Source organism: Copadichromis virginalis, linkage group LG5, assembly GCF_057382275.1.
Source record: "Copadichromis virginalis isolate Kocher_CV1m ecotype Utaka linkage group LG5, C_Virginalis_male_GT1.1, whole genome shotgun sequence".
Classification (NCBI taxonomy): domain Eukaryota; kingdom Metazoa; phylum Chordata; class Actinopteri; order Cichliformes; family Cichlidae; genus Copadichromis; species Copadichromis virginalis.
In genome coordinates this window covers 21821089-21835885 of record NC_140622.1, presented here as the reverse complement: position 1 = coordinate 21835885, position 14797 = coordinate 21821089, and the positions used below count along the sequence as shown (strand labels likewise).

General features: G+C 43.5%; 1 pseudogene; it reads left to right on the top strand.

Annotated features, from left to right (window-relative positions):
• Positions 1-4903: 4903 nt before the first annotated feature.
• LOC146709633 (RNA-binding protein 15 pseudogene) lies at positions 4904-12945 on the top strand (annotated as a pseudogene).
• The last annotated feature ends 1852 nt before the right edge of the window (positions 12946-14797 follow it).

The window sequence follows — 14797 nt, the reverse complement described above, 5'->3', positions numbered from 1 at the left end:
CAGCAACCCCAGGATCATATGACAGACAAGCCTCATCTCTGCCATCTCTTTCCTGCATCCCCTCACCCCCATACTTTGCTTTCTCCGGTTTGCAAACTGAAGTTCCAGTGGCATCCCGTAAGAAGGAGAGGAATGAACCTATAATCTGTGTTAAATCAAAACTGTTAATCACCAAAGTGGCTGTACCCGCTTTAGCTTCTAGAACATTTACCTCACCTGGTCTTGTGGAAGATAATAGGAACCCTGTGATGACTTACAAGGCATAGGGCATTAACTGTAAAATAAATGTTTGATGCTCAGCTGCCCTTGACCAAAGCTACGCAGCCTCAGTTTCTGCTGCAGGCCATCTGCTAACTGGACAGCAGGGTTCCACTCAGCATTACGATTGGTCTTTAGGGGTTGAGGGTTATTAAGCCTGCATCAGCAGCCTTTCAGACCTGTGGCACTATTGTCACAGTGCTGCTGCCACCCTCTCTTGTTAGCAAATGAACCAACAGTCCCATGTAGATTCAGCATTGTTCTTGCTTTATATGCACCACAGGACTTTTGATCAGCCTGGAGTTCAAGATTCCAGTTCATGTCCAGGTGCTCTGGTTGCTTTCTGATTTTGTATTTCTTAGCTGTGTTTATTGTACAGGTGCACTCAGTTTGCTCAGCCTTTTAGTCTTGGTTGTGTTCTAGTGCTGAAGTTCATGCATGTTTCTATCCTGTGTTTAGGTTTACTTCCTTCCTTGTCTGATTGTGTTTATTCTCTAAACCTGTGTCTAAATTTAGTTTGGCCCACATGTTGGCCCCCTAATGTTGGCCCCCTAACTCAAGGAATAAACCAGTGTTATGTGTCAGTACAGGAGGGGCACTTTGCTACCCCACCTGTCACAGAAACACATCATTCGTTTCATTTCTTTACCTAACAAATTCTAAAGATAACACTGTTTGACAGGCATTAAATAGTATTTGTGCACCAGCAAGGTGATTCCAAAGAAGCAATTAGCTGAAAAAATCTAAACATTTCACTGTGGTGTAGGTGTTACAAACACAGTTTATTTCCAGTCTTATATTCCTCTTTGTCTTAACCACTGGACCTTTTTATGATCAGCGATTGTTCTCACTGTCCTTCCTTTCGCCTTAAAGAGCCTCTCTTTAAAACCTTTTCCTCAAACAACATATCTCCTGTTTGTTTTGGGTTTTTTGTTGTTGTTTCTCTCGACCGTTGGTGCCTGACGTCAGCACCCTTTCGCAACACATCTCTGCTGTTCACCTTCAGTCGTCTCCAACTCCACGTCGTCTCCCTGCTGTTTCGCAGCATTCATTGCTGCTCCCCAACACCCACTCACATGTGCTCAGGCATTATGCATCTGCAACACCACATCCGCCCAGTACTTTTCCCTTACTCTAGTCTCATTTATATTCCCCCTGTCCCATCCCTTTCTTTCTCCCCCCTCCCTCCCTGCTGTTTCTTCGTTCGTGGTTTACGCTGTCTGGGTCACTCTGAACTGCTAAAAAAAGCTTCACCCTGCACTGGGCTCTGTGGTCTCGTTTACACAGCCCATTATTCTCAGTACAAGCGCTTGAATAAACATGCTTACACGATCACTGACATTTCTACTGTAGGCGAGTGAGTATGGACACATTTAAAAGGTGTGAAAAGGCTTGTCAAAGTAACTGATTGTCCACATGTTTGACATTTCACTAATTCTGCTGGATTATTTTCGGGCAAAAAACAAGACACAAGTCGTCTATTAACACAATCAAACAAAGGTTGTTTTCATGCAAGTCATAATTCAGGTGTATCTTTAACACAGCAAATGCACATGACTCGTACTATTAGCTCTTAAATTATTTTCTGTTGAGGCAGCATTAACTGCTGCTTGTGCATGAGTGCGTGGGGATATGCTGGTGTCGTGCAGGTGTTCACAGGACACAGGAGAAAGTGGGTCATGCTTAGCTCTGACAGACTTAGTGCAGCGCTCACTCCAAGATATTTTTTCCAAAGAATTATTTACACATATTTTACTCAAAATCTGCTGTGTGAGAAGATTTTCACTAATTAATATTAATCAGACATAATGATAGGTCTCATTCGAGGACTGTGATTTCAGTGACATCGGTGGGATTGAGTTTCTATTGAAGATTGGAAATTCATCATGACTCCATCCATGCTGGCTCAGGTTACACAGGTGAAAGGCCGGCTGTCCTTTGATTGGCGGATGCCGAAAAAGCACAGGCAGATCTGTTACCAAGCATCTGTTTCAGATGAAAGCTGTGGAGCAGTGGATCAGGTCGCGATGTTCACCTAAAAGCAACACACAAAAATAGAAACTCATTAAAAGCTGTTTTTTCCCCTCCGCTAATCCAGATTTACCCTTTGACAGCTCATTAACAAAAACCTTGGTACGCAGTTCTGTTTTCAGGGGTTATTAACAGATGAACCTCGTATCTGTTTCACTGTGGTCGAGGTTTAACATTTCTGTGAATTTGTAGCGGCAGCTTTGGGAAATTTGACCTAAAACGATTTAATTTGGAAAACACTTTATATAACGCTTACTGACAACACTGCTGTTTCCAGCTGCTTATTTTGTGGTATGAACATGTTCATGCTACAACAAAATCTCTTTTAACCCATTGCCACTGTTTATACGTCATTTATTTGCTCTACTTCAATGATTAGAGGCACCACACTTCTCCACTCATGCTGTTTTTGTAGACACTCCTAAACCAATTTTAATACTGGACAGCAGATTGCCTTGCTGGACCTGTGAGGGGACATGTGACTCTCCGTGGAAGAACCTCACCAGATGGCCTCTCAAACAGGGGCCTGTCCAGCTCACAGGGTTGAGGACAAAGCTCCTGTCCCCATTTTTTTGGACAACATAATCCTTTTAAAATACCCCTGCAGCAAAGCACTCTTAACAAAAAAAAAAAAAAAGTATTGTTGGTGCAACACAGTTGGTGCTGCAAATAATCAGGTCAAACTCACTGTGAAAAAAACCCAAATATACAGGTTTAAATGTGGCAAAAAGACATGATTTTGTTTATTTGGAGATGGGCTGGACAGAGCAAACAGTTAATGATATTGATGTAACTGTAGCTAGGCATGGATTTATATTTGAATGAGCATGAAGAAAGTGGATGGAGATGCTTTGAAACTGGAAGCTTTTCTGTTCATAATAACTGCACAACCATTTCCCGCCCTGCTGTCATTATGCCTGTAATCCTACATGTGGGAGTGCCCTACATACGTGCCTCAGGGTTTTATCTCTCTGTGTTATCAATGTTAACAATGAATCCCACATAATAGGAATAATGTGGAAGATGGTGATCTCATTTTAGTAGGAGCTACAATCATGTGACCAAAACGTTTCACAGGACTCTCTGCAGTCCAGTGAAACTGAGCACATCCTGACTGCATCCACATGAATGAAGAGTGTAAGTAGCAGCTAGGTGCTGCTAAATGCATTTGATGAATTGATAATCAGCAAGTGTGAACATCATTCGACAGTAAGAAAGATTAATCACAAGTGGAAAACATCTTCCCAGGAAGAGAGTAATATAGAGCTACTACAGTAACAATTAAATTAAGAATAGAAATGTAATATCATCCTGAGAACTGAAGGAAAAAAGTATCTTTCAGTTAATTTTTTTGTGATTTCCTGTCTCGTTGGAGCTAAAAGAAGCCACCGAAATGCATGAGAAATCACTGGAAAGACCTGGATTTCCTGGACTTGGTGCGTTAGCTCAAATGGACCTAAAAATCCATTACAGAGGACATAAATGAACAGGCTGGGTTTCAGGAGGATATAATGGTTTTATATTTTGCTTGGAGTAGTATAGAAGAGTAACTAGACATGAAAATGTTTCCAGCTGAGCTGTTTCTACCACTGATACCCAAAGGTTTCTGCTATAGAGACAGTCTGTTCTTTGATTTCCTGTTTCACTGAAGATGTTAAAAGAAGCTTCTCTGCCCTCTGGTGGTGTTTCTGTGTTCAGCATGCAGCGGGCCAGCAAGTCACAGACAGACGGACATAAACGGATTTTAACCGCTGTTCACTTCTTAAAGCACAGTTTGCACTTCTAATGGCGAATAAATTGTGCTTACAATAACTAGCAGACTGAGCAGTCTAAGAAATCGCCACTGTGACATTTAACACGAGCAGTCTGAAGGAAAGAGGATACTGAAAATATCTGATTCACTCGGTTTAACAGATCAGGTTCTTGATTGGTTCTCATCATACCTAAAGGCCAGAAATGAAAGTGTGATTACGGTTTAGAAAATCAGACTATTCAAATCTTACAGATCATCCTGCAAGTTACCTCTCAGTTAAAGCGTGCACTTCAATCTAAAAACTGTCTCCTCAGCTCATCACATTTCTACAACTCTGTTCTTCGAATAGGGGCAATGGCCAGCTGCACCTACCGGGCTATTTCAGACACAGCACCGCAGGATGCAAATAACTTGTTTGATCCTATTATGGCAGTCAGCCCCCCCGCCACTGTTTTCCTGTCTGGTATTATCACAAAATCAGTGTACTTACTTCAAGGGCACCTGCAGCCTTCCTGTGCAGGCATTACGCCACTTTTAAACTAAATCTTCAAAATATAAAAAAAATATATTAGATTTTTATTTTATATTTCAATAAGAAAATAAAAGTTATAGTAATATCAAAGCCAAGTGTTCTCTTGCTTTGGGCCTCTTCTGTTTATGCAGTGCTTCAACCATAATGCCACAACCTGTTTTAAAATAAGCTTCTGCCTGCAGGACTGTACTTTGACCTCAGCAACACAGCCGCACCCTCTTTTATAATAGGTGAGCTGGTTTCCTTTTTTATGGATTGACAAGCCACGGCGCCAATCGGCTTGTTTTACAGGAAGGTAGGCGGGACTTCCTGTACAGTAGTGCAAGTAATCCAACATGGCGCTTACGTTGCTCGCCTGAGAGTGCAGTGGGAAGCGCTTTAAGTTCAGCTCGATTTCAGTAGTAGAGTTCATTAAAGCGGATCAGGCTTTTAGAAATGAAGGGGAAAGAGCGATCGCCGATGAAGAAGCGCTCCCGGGCGCTGGATGATAGCAGAGACCGAGGAGGAAGCCACCTGAGCAGCAAGAAGAGCGGAGCCCTGTCGGCGGTTAGCGGCAACACGGGTAACGGCTCTGCTTACAGCGGCTCTTCATCCAGGAGGAGCTTACACAACGACAAAAGAGACCTGAGGGATTCGGACGGACACAGCACATCCAGTCGGACTAGCAGCGGCTACGACTACGGAGTTGTTTCCGGGAACAAGCCGCACGGTGGCGCTGACCTCGCCGCGGAATCCTCCAGGCCGGGTTCACGCAGCGACCTAAGGCCTCCGTCAAACCCAGGAAGTGAGTACAAGACTTTGAAAATCAGCGAGCTGGGCTCCCAGCTCAACGACGAGGAAATAGAGGACGGCCTGTTCCACGAGTTCAGGAAGTTTGGGGACGTGAGCGTTAAAATGACCCGAGAAAACGACGAGAGGGTCGCGTTTGTGAACTTCAGGCGACCCGATGACGCCCGGGCTGCCAAACACGCCCGCGGGAAGCTGGTGCTGTACGATCGGCCGCTGAAAATAGAGACAGTCTACATGAGCAGACTTAGGAGCCGCTCCCCCGTTGCTAAAGACGGCTTCCCCGCGGGACACAGACCCCTACACGCTCAGAAAGCTCTGTCTCCCTCAGGCATGGGGTTCAGAGACTACCGGCTACAGCAGCTGGCTCTGGGCCGTCTGCCCCCTCCCCCTCTGCCGCCTCCTCACCTCAGAGACGTGGACAGAGACAGAGATTTTCCCGTGTATGAAGGCAGAAACAGACCGCCTTACATTCCCGAGTGTTTCCGCGATGAGGACATGTTGAGCCCCGAGGACGACCAGAGGGCAAACAGGACTTTGTTTTTGGGCAATTTGGACGTGACTGTGACGGAGAGTGACCTGAGAAGGGCGTTTGACAGGTTTGGAGTGATTACAGAGGTGGACATTAAGCGCACAGTGAGAGGCCAGAGCAACACCTATGGATTCATCAAGTTTGAGAACCTTGACATGGCTCATCGGGCCAAAGTGGCCATGGCTGGGAAAATCCTGGGCCACAGCCCGATTAAAATAGGATATGGGAAACCTACGCCCTCGACCAGGCTGTGGGTGGGGGGGCTCGGGCCTTGGGTTCCACTTGCTGCACTTGCCAAAGAGTTTGACCGCTTCGGGACCATCAGGACTATAGACTACAGGAAAGGTGATGCGTGGGCTTATATCCAGTATGAGAGCCTGGATGCTGCTCAGGCTGGGTATACTCACATGCGTGGCTTCCCTCTCGGTGGCCCCGACAGGAGACTCAGAGTGGACTTTGCAGAAGCAGAGACTCGCTACCAGCAGCAGCAGTATACGCAGCTTCCTCTCCCCCTGCCACACTATGAATTAGCCACCGAGCCATATTCACAGCGCCTTTCTGATCCAGTGAGAGCGAGAGAGCGGTCCCCTCCACTTCCTGCTCGCTTCAGAGACCGGGATCTCTACCCTGCTGAATGGTCTGGCCTCGGTGCACACGAGAGGATGCGAGGTTTTGACCCGGCAGACCGTCTGGACAGGCGCTCCCATGAGAGCTGGTCACTAGAACGGGAGCGGGAGTTGCAAAGCAGAGATTTGGCCCGCACAAAGAGACCTTTAGATGACGGTTGGCGGCTGGAGCACTCCCCTGACGGCAGTAACTTTGGTCTGCGGCGTCATGGCAGCTCTCTGGACCGCAGCCCGGGAGGGAGCAGCCGAGATGGGGGGCGCTACAGTGACCCCGAACGCTTGCCTCGCTCTGGCAGAACCTCCCCAGTCAAAGACAGGAAGAACAGCCTGGACGCTGGGTTTGTGGACAAAAAAAGGAGAACACGCAGCCCATCAGAGCCACGCTCCGGCTCCGAGAAGGGGCGCAAACACAAAGTCAGTGACTCCTCCAAGAGCCCAGCGAAGAAGGAGGACCGCTCAGAACATCTTTCCTCCTCTACAAACTCCTCCAAACCCGGTCAGCAGCCTGACCCAGATGCTGAAAAACAGAAGCAGAGTCAGGTCTGGCAGGGCGTCCTCCTGCTGAAGAATAGCAGCTTCCCCACCTCACTGCACCTGCTGGAAGGGGACATGAAGGTGGCTGCCAGTCTGCTGGTGGACGGCTCTAAAGGGGGCCAAGTTTCCCAACTGAAGATCAGCCAGCGCCTGCGCCTGGACCAGCCGAAGTTGGACGAGGTCTCCCGTCGCATCAAGGCCGCCGGGTCCAGCGGACACGCCATCCTCCTCGCTTTGCCTTGGACATCCGACGACAGCGGTGCCCAGGACGCCGTCAACTCCACCGAGAGACCCCTGAAGAACCTGGTGTCCTACCTGAAGCAGAAGGAGGCGGCAGGTATCATCAGCCTCCCCGCTGGGGGCGGCCGTGACAAGGACCACGGAGGAGTACTACACGCTTTTCCCCCATGTGAGTTTTCCCAGCAGTTCTTGGATGCCTCTGCCAAAGCCTTTGCCAAATCAGAGGATGACTACTTGGTAATGGTTATTATCAGAGGAGCATCATGAAAAAAAAAAAAAAAAAAAGGAAAAAAAAAACCCAACAACAACAACATGTTTCATGTCACACTCAAAACTGTTAAACTGTGAGATGTAAACACAGGGAGAAGAAGTGGTATTAAAGCAGTGCAGGAGACAAACAGCAGGATGCAGATTTTAAGCTCTCTAACCTGCTTCTATTTCATCCTGGTGAAAGTTTATAAAATTAAAGTCAAACTGAATTAAGTACATTTTTATAAGTTGATGAATTTGATTGTTAAATCAGGTGAAAGTTTGCCTTTACTATTTAGATATTTAGATTAAATGCACATTACCTGAAGGGTACTATCCTAAGGTGAGTCCAGAGTGAACTACAGGTCTGTGAATCAGTACTGTGTGTGTTGCCTTATTGTTTAAAAAGAACAGGTCCTTTATGTGCTTTTCACACAACTCCTGCCTACAACAATGAGCTGAAGATCCAGAAGAGAGCATTTAGCCTCATTTTTGGTATTTGAAATCAAACTCATGTACACGGTTTTCTTTTTTTTCTTTTCTTCTCCTGATTAAGGAAGTCCATTTGCTTTAAAGCAGTATCCGTTGGCCAGTAATTGACCTACACCAGATGTTTGTATGTATTTGGTTTTCTTTTTTTTGTGACCAAGTAAAAAAAATTTTGAAGACTTCCAAATTCCAACTTTCAGTAAATGATCTTTAAGATGTCAAATTATAGCAGAAAGAGCAGTTAAACAGACCAAATCACTCCATCACTCCTTCTGGATATTCATGTGTAAAGTTAAGGTACACGAGAGCATCAGGAGTTTCAAGTATAATTTACATTACCAGTGCTTTTGTGTGTGTATGTGTAGTTGCGCGTGTGTGTGTGTGTGTGTGTGTGTGTGTGTGCCATGTTTCATGAGTCATGTTACTTTATGACTAAGTGGAGGTTTGTCATCGGTGCTTTCACAATTTTCACCAAGCACTTGTACCAGCAGCAGCCGTTTGTGAGGGGATGGACACAAGCAGCAAGCTCTGCGAGCTTTCATTTCTCAAAGGCGTATCAGGATCCAACTACTGATTGATCTTTAAATTATTATTATTATCCATCTGAAATTGTGAAAAATGCTCCCTGATTGACCAAAAGTCCAAAACCCGAGGACTAGATTTTTTTCGTGTGTGTGTTTGAAATTTTTTGCTTATCGTTATCTTTTAATATTTTAGTAACGAGCTAAATCAACTCCCCCGCAGTCTCAATGCAAATTTTACAAGGCTAGTCTGTGTTGTCGGGCTCTTATTTTGAAGTATGGGGTTGCTTTTTGTGTCCTTCCCTTCTCCGTTGTGTGGTTTGTTTGTTTTTTTTTTTTGTTCTTTTTTAATTATCCACAGTTTGGTTGAGCATTTATTGTTTGATCAGATGCCTCACTCAGTTTGTCATGTTTTAACTCACTGATTACAATTACTACCCTAAGAAAGCATATTGTTTTTGTTTTGTTTTTTAAAAAAAAAGAATGATGTAACCTCCAACTGAAGAGCTGTATACCATGCACAGGTCTTTTTTTTTTTTTTCTTCTTTGCCTGATTGTGAGTTTCCAAAAAAGAAAATGTTGCAGTTCGATCAGAGGACTTTGGCGTACGTTTCCACACACACGAGGAACGGAGGCCATGTTCAACTGGCCATACTTGCCGCCTTCAAAAAGGGACTCATAATGATTGTTTTTCATGCTTTGATTTGAGTACTGTGTTTCAAATGGATAAAGAGTGATTTGTGCTGTATACTCAGGATATCTGAAGAGAGAGAGAAATGGAGATCATCAATGCTCATGGGCCTAAGAAGTATACCTGTCAGCAAAAACACGCAAAGTGCAACGTGCACTTCATACATCTTGTCTTAATAAATTTACTCTTTCGTGGGAAACACGAGTGCCTCGGAAGACAACTTTTGTGACCTTTTTCTGTTCTTGGAATTTTCTGTGAAAGTCTTTAAAAAAAAAAAAAAAGAGAGAGAGAAAAGGGGAAAAAAAGGCTTTCACTTTGACAGCAGGAGGCTTCCCGGCAGACGTGAGAGGAAGTGTGAGAATCGAGGGAAAGCCTCTCAGTTCTGTGTTTTCGTGATGCTCGACATGTGTTCGGTGACCTCTCTTGTGAAGAGCTTTTCCATATGACCTTCATTGAGATTGAAATTTGGCGGTGCTAGAATACTTTGTGCAGCCTGTTTGGGAAAGGAAAATGTAGAGTCCCTGTGCCTCCTCAGACCTGTGGCTTATTCCTCGGTCGCCTTTGTGCGTGCGGAGGTGTGACACAGAACCTGCTCATCTGAGAGCTGTTTCTCAACAGGGCTCGTCTCAGCGGGAGCTTTTTCTTCCTCCCCTCATCTGGTTCCAGCAGCGCACTGGTGCACAGTGTGTTTGTTCAGCGTCTGCAGCAGGAGCAGTGTTTGTGTAGTTGCTTATTGTTCTTGCATCGGAGTTTTAAAGAAGAAGATCTCCGTGCTAGGGCCAGACCTGCTGCCTCAGCCTGTCGGAGAGGAGGTCGAGGCGGTGAGACGGCGTCTGCCAAATATCGGAAAGGAAGCGCAGTGGAGACGAGAGATCGCCCCGGTTGAGGCCTGAGCAGGGAATCCTAATCTTTTAGTTGGTTTGTTGATCTGATGATTTATGCACTTTTAAAAAGATTGTGTGGCAAACTGCATATGAAAGCACAGAGACGAGAGGAAGACTCCCATCGTAGTTTCCTGGTTGTTCTTCAAACAAAAGGGACGGCTACCCTTCAGCTCCAAGTATCTGCACGGTGCTCCAGCTCAAGGTGTCCCCTGGAGGGGGAGGCGTGAAGCGTAACAGCTTTACGCCTCCTGGCTGCTCCCACCCCTCAGGTAACGTATACTGATGGCCACAACGACACGAGCGGGTACGTATTGTAATGTCAAAGAGCACCACAGGCACACTGTTGCTTAAGTAAAAGCTGGTAAGTGGAGGGGTGAGAAAAAAAAATAGCAAAATAAATCAGTTAACATGCAGTAAAATTACAATAATTCTGATTTTGTTAAAAGCATAAAAGCCAGAGATTAGTGTTGAGCTAACATTGTCACAGTTTCTGTCAGTGACAGTCGGTGAACGTTTCTTTCCTGTTGTCTCACCAAATTGTGGTTTTACATCCCATAAACTGCTGTAACCTAGCAAAAGATTTAATTTCATTTCAAAAGGTACTTAAAATTAAGCTCTGCCCCTTTGCGTGCATTAACATGTGAGTAAAGTTTAATCTCAGTGAGACGGTGCTGTAGTTGCCTTTAATTGAAACCTTGATTTTTCAAAGTCAAATATATGTGCAGGAGTGAAACTCATAGATGTAAAATAAATAAATAAATAAAATAACAGAGTAAATGGGAACAGCCAAGAAAATGGAAATGGTCCAGGTGCACTAAAGAACAATGCTTCAGCAGGCCTGAGAGTCTCTGAGTGACACAGAAGGACAATGTAATGCAGGCAAGATTATTATAGTTCACTAAAAACTAAAATAGGTATAAAAAAAAATTGACTTTTGAAAAAGAAACAATTTTGTGAACTTTGAAAACTAAAATTTAAAAAAAAGTTTTAGAATTTGGTAAAAATTGTTAGCACAACCTGCCTGACGAGGCTTTGGAAGCCTACAGGACTGTGAGTTGACTGCTTTCAAAAGTTCGGTGTTTATATTGTAGCATCGACACTGATAATCTGAAATCTTGTCTCTGGTGAATGCTCTAAAATGAACAAACGTACTCTGGAAAGTAAAGTTAAAGTAAAATAAAAATAGAAGGTAAAGAAAATCCAAAACTGTAATAACTGAATATATGTGTGTATATATATAATACAAATACACGGTAAACTAAACATTACAAAAATGGGGAAAAGTAGATCTCAAGACCATTATAATTTGTAAGTGCTCTTACCTGCTCTGAGAGAAAGATGTCAATGTTAGAGGCCTGCGGCTGATCCAGATAATGATAGTATTGATACCAGTGATGGTATCGGATGGATACTGGAATACTAGGATCAGTACTTTTTCCATCATCCAAGTTCAGAATGAACCCTCTGAGCTTTTACTAAATATTTGTTCTGAAAATGAAAAACTATAACTCAGACATACACTAGAAAAATTTCTTAAACATTTTCCAGTTTTAAAATACATGAAAAGCTGAAATGTGTCTTAAATTTGTATTATTAACTAATTATTGTGGAAAGTAAAAATCACAGTGATTTCTTGGTCAGTAAAATTTATCCAGATTTTGCAAATTGATGATGATTCATCTCATAAATCATTGCACATTGCTCTTCTCTACATAAGCTGCCTTTATAAGTTAAACGTATTGGTATTAACAATGCTGTGCTTGTACTAAACTTGCAGTATTGCCCAGTGAAAATAGTGCTGAATAGATGCCGTGCAGTACGATCAGCCATCAGCAGGTGCTGTCAGTCACAACAGCCTCAGTTCTTACTCGTTATGATGGCAGTCTGTTTAGTTTACTGTATTCTGCGCTGCTCGCCGCGGTACATGAGGCGTGCAAATTTTGTTTTACAGCTTCAGGTTTAGTCGGTGCAAAGGTTCATGCCAACGGGATTGCTTGCTAAATCAGAGGAGGTGCAGGCGCTTGGATTTCTGCAGGGATAAAGGTGACTGAAGCTTGATGTTGTTACAGTGAACTAAAATTAGGTGTGGAAACCACAACAAGAATGAACTGAACCATTTAAAAAGTCACATATAAATGAAAACAAAGGGGGAAATGGCCGAGGAGACAGTTTATGCATGTTTAATAAGCTTAGGATGTTCACATGAGTGACTGTGAGTCAGCTGTTGATAAAATATTTGGGGTTTTTTCCGTCTTATAAACACCCTCCACATATTAATAATAAAAAAGTAAGCATTTCAAAATAAAATTAAAATGAGCAAACTCAGTGAAACAGTTTGAAATCAAGTGGAAAAACAAATGAGTGAGTGTATCCCAGGACCATGCCTTTTAACTTCAAAGGAATTTGCCATCATTTGTGATCATTAGAAATATCAACTGGTGTGAGTATTATTACATCGCCTCCAGCTCTGAATCTAAACCTGCACACCTGGAAACGTTTCTGCTGTTTCACTGAGTTTTAGGCCTGTTTTGTGAAAATCCAGTTCTTTTTGTTTTGAACATGTTTTAAAGATGCTTCTAATCAAAATGTTGAGTGTTTCAGGTCATTCCCTCGACACAGAAGCAAAGAAGAATGAAAATATCCTCAGTGGTTTGCCCTCTGAACGCAAAAAAAAGCCCGCTTCACACTGTGGGACGCTGGCTCTGTGAGTACAACTTAATTAAATTCAAATCTTAATTAAAGTTTTTTATTGTTTCTCATAATAATGTGAACATCAGCTGATTTTGTGCTTGAATAAAGGCAGCTGTTCTTTAAACGTTTCTGATTGTCTGTATTTATTTTGTATTTGTTTGAATGATGAACCTTTTACACCGTCAGTCCTCCGGTGGGCAGCATTGAGCGGAGCGATATTAAACAGAGGCTTTGTAGCTTATATGGGGGGAAAGTTCAGCTATTTTCTCATAAGTAACATCCAGTCTCCCGTGTGCAGGATGAACACGTTCATTCTGACACAAATAGGAGACGGTCACTTTCATCTTTATGATTGCACAACTAACGTTGCGTTTGCCAGATAAAGGCAGCAACAGTATTCTTCACTTCAGAGGGACTTTTACAGAGAGTAGATAAGAGAAACTAAATCAGGATGTAGTGAAAGTGAGGACACCTGAGAACAGGTGTGGCTCACAGTTGGATCTATAAGCTTTTGGAAGATTAAACATGTTGACAGGAGCCTCTAAAAATGGGGTAAATGGTTGTAAAATGAACAGTTATGTCAATGCTTTTCTTAAAAATGTGTTTAGTGTCCTTTGTGTTGGTGCACAGAGGCAAAGTGTGTCATCATCAAATACTTATTGAACCTAACTGTGCAGTTTCACCACCGGGGCTGCGTTGTGTTCTTCATCTCATCGAGCTCAGTTTATATTTCTCCTGCACTTTTATAAATCACTCCCAGCGTGTTATTCCTTTTTAGGTTAAGCTATGAGGCCGGAGATATTCTGGAGAAAATGTTTATGAGTGTGCTCCCAGATGTTTGTGCAACTGAAGTGAAAAGTTGTTCCAGTTGCTTCGATCTGGCAGCTGCTGCAAGAGGAAAACATTTCTCCTGCCGTGTAGTCGTCTTTAGAGTGCATCGGCCATGATTGTTGAGCACGACGGGCTCCGCTCTGTCCCGATGGAGTGAAAAACTGAAACATTGGGAACACCAATATAAGATTAACAAATAATGAACGACAACAGTATCAAAGTGACTGATCTGTTCTTTCACCAGCCTCCATCCTCTGCTTTTGAGACCACCAAAAAAACATTTCATCTTATACAACATCAGGGCAAATCCTACATACTCCATGCAAGCATGAAAAAATGATCTGAGAAGTGTCCAAGAATATTTTTGCAGAGGGAAGAATGAATCCTTCCATGTCAGGGAATTGGTGGCCGCTAGATGGCAGTAGACTCGCTCAACTGCTGCTTCAGTCGCTTCCCCATTCATGTGATTCTCCTGGGAGGGGCCTGAGGAGAGGATGAGTCATCTCACTTAGAATTCAGCCTTTAAGCCACCGAGCAAAGACGCCATTCATTCATTGTCAGCAGGCCCACAGTCACTGCCATCTGTGTGTGTGTGTGTGTGTGATGTTCAGCGATCTGATATTTTCTTCAGACAGCTGCGTTTGTTCTAATAATAATCTGGCATATCATGTAGCTCTTTCCCATTTAAACGCTTGCATCATCACACAGATCAGCCACTGTCAGCCCCTTTCTGTCTCCTTTGGGCTTTTTATGAATTAAATACTTTGCAGATCCTGATTCAGTGTTGTGTTTTTGTCCAGCGTTTTTCAGATCTTTAAGCCTAGTCTCACACACACCTGGGTAGTGTTGGGTGTATTGTGAGTAAGCGTGGTAATATGAGAAAGCGCCTGCTGAGACAGGGAGCACGAACATCCCCGCAGACCTCTTCAATCATTTATCCAGGAGATGAGTTGCAGGGCAGCCAGTGAGGTGTCACAGTGCACCCTCTTCACACACATGCCAGACGGTCACATGAACAAGTGTCATATATTATGTTCCACATAAAATTAGATGTGTTTTATGTGTGTAAATTGCAAGTTTACAGTAATAAGATGGAAACACTAGGTTGTCAGAAGCTGATATAATGCAGCTCTGTCTTGGACTGTGATT